At 38.3% G+C, this 2,338-nt stretch overlaps 1 non-coding gene across 1 annotated transcript; it reads right to left on the bottom strand.

Moving 5' to 3' along the window:
• Positions 1-985: 985 nt before the first annotated feature.
• On the bottom strand, positions 986-1,093 carry LOC112724466 (small nucleolar RNA R71). Its single transcript, XR_003163627.1, has one exon. It is a non-coding gene; the product is annotated as a small nucleolar RNA R71 (small nucleolar RNA).
• Between the last annotated feature and the right edge of the window lie 1,245 nt (positions 1,094-2,338).

Consider the following 2,338-nt stretch of genomic DNA (forward strand, 5'->3'; position numbering starts at 1 on the left):
TAACTACTTGAATTTTTGTTTAATTTTAAAAAAAATTCTTATCTTTTTTTTAAAAAACTATCTAACTACTTTCCTCTCTCTGATTTTCGAAAATCACTAACCACTTTCTCAAAAATCTTTTTAAATTAAATAATTTAATTAGTTTTCAAATTTTATTTTTTTTCTCTTTTTAATTTTCGAATTATAATTAATTTTTTTAAATAAAAACAAAAATATTTTTCTTCTCTTTTTAATTATTTTCGAAAACCCCCCTCTCATCTCTCTCTATTTATTTATTTATCTACTAACACTCCTCTTCTACTCAAAATTTGAACCCCCTCTTCTTCTCTGTGTTCGAATTTTTCTCTTCTCCTTCTTCTATTCTTCTCTTCTTCTACTCACATAAAGGAATCTCTATACTGTGACATAGAGGATTCCTCTTCTTTTCTATTCTCTTCTTTTTCATATGAGCAGGAATAGGGATAAAGACATTCTTATTGAAGTTGATCCTGAACCTGAAAGGACTCTTAAGAGGAAACTAAGAGAAGCTAAAGCACAACCCTCTGGAGAGGACCTGACAGAAATTTTCAAAAAAGAAGGAAACATGGCCGAACCCAATAACAATGGTGGAGATGCAAGGAAGATGCTTGGTGACTTTATTGCACCCTCTTCTAACTTCTATGGAAGAAGCATCTCAATTCCTGCCATTGGAGCAAACAACTTTGAGCTTAAGCCTCAATTAGTTTCTCTAATGCAACAGAATTGCAAGTTTCATGGACTTCCATTGGAAGATCCTCATCAGTTCTTAGCTGAATTCTTGCAAATCTGTGACACTGTCAAAACCAATGGAGTTGACCCCGAGGTCTACAGGCTTATGCTTTTCCCTTTTGCTGTAAGAGACAAAGCTAGAACATGGTTGGATTCACAACCTAAGGAAAGCCTGAACTCTTGGAAAAAGCTAGTCAGTGCTTTTCTGGCCAAATTCTTTCCACCTTAAAAGATGAGCAAGCTTAGAGTGGAAATCCAAACCTTCAGACAGAAGGAAGGTGAGTCCCTCTATGAAGCTTGGGAAAGATATAAGCAATTGATCAAAAGGTGTCCTTCTGACATGCTTCCAGAATGGAGCATCATATGTATATTCTATGATGGTCTATCTGAGTTGTCAAAAATGTCATTGGACCATTCTGCAGGAGGATCTCTTTATCTGAAAACCCCTGCAGAAGCTCAAGAACTCATTGAAATGGTTACAAATAACTAGTTCATGTACACCTCTGAAAGGAGTCTTGTGAACAATGGGACGCCTCAGAAGAAGGGAGTTCTTAAAATTGATACTCTGAATGCCATATTGGCTCAGAACAAAATATTGACTCAGCAAGTCAATATGATTTCTCAGAGTCTGAATAGATTGCAAGCTGCATCCAACATTACTAAAGAAGCATCTTCTGAAGAAGAAGCTTATGATCCTGAGAATCCTACAATGGCAGAGGTGAATTACATGGGAGAACCCTATGGAAACACCTATAATCCTTCATGGAGAAATCATCCAATTTCTCATGGAAGGACCAACAGAAGCCTCAACAAGGCTTCCATAATAATGGTGGAAGAAATAGGTTTAGCAATAGCAAGCCTTTTCCATCATCTTCTCAGCAACAGACAGAGAATTCTGAACAGAGCCATTCTGGCCTGGCAACCATAGTCTCTAATCTATCCAAGACCACACTAAGTTTCATGAATGAAACAAGGTCCTCCATTAGAAATTTGGAGGCACAGGTGGGTCAGCTGAGTAAGAAGATTACTGAAACTCCTCCCAGTACTCTCCCAAGTAATACAGAAAAAAAATTCCAAGAGAGAGTGCAAGGCCATAACCATGATCAACATGGCCGAACCTGGAGAAAGTGAGGAGGACATGAGTCCTAGTGAGAAAGCCTCATGGGACATCCTCTGGACAGAAAGGAGTTTCCCTTTGAGGAACCAAAGGAATATGAGGCTCATAAAGAGACCATAGAGGTTCCATTAAACTTCCTTTTGCCATTCATGAGCTCTGATGAATATTCTTCCTCTGAAGAGGATGAAGACATCACTGAAGAGCAAGTTGCTAAGTATCTAGGAGCAATCATGAAGCTGAATGCCAAGTTATTTGATAATGAGACTTGGGAGGATGAACCCCCCCTTGTTCACCAATGAGCTGAATGCATTAATGAGGCAGACATTACCTCAGAAGAAATCGAATCCCAGAAAATTCTTCATACCTTATACCATAGGCACCATGACCTTTGAGAAGGCTCTATGTGACCTGGGGTCAGGGATAAACCTTATGCCACTCTCTATAATGGAGAAACTGGGAATCTTTGAGGTACAA

This window comes from Arachis hypogaea, chromosome 11 (genome assembly GCF_003086295.3).
Source record: "Arachis hypogaea cultivar Tifrunner chromosome 11, arahy.Tifrunner.gnm2.J5K5, whole genome shotgun sequence".
NCBI classification, from domain to species: Eukaryota; Viridiplantae; Streptophyta; class Magnoliopsida; order Fabales; family Fabaceae; genus Arachis; species Arachis hypogaea.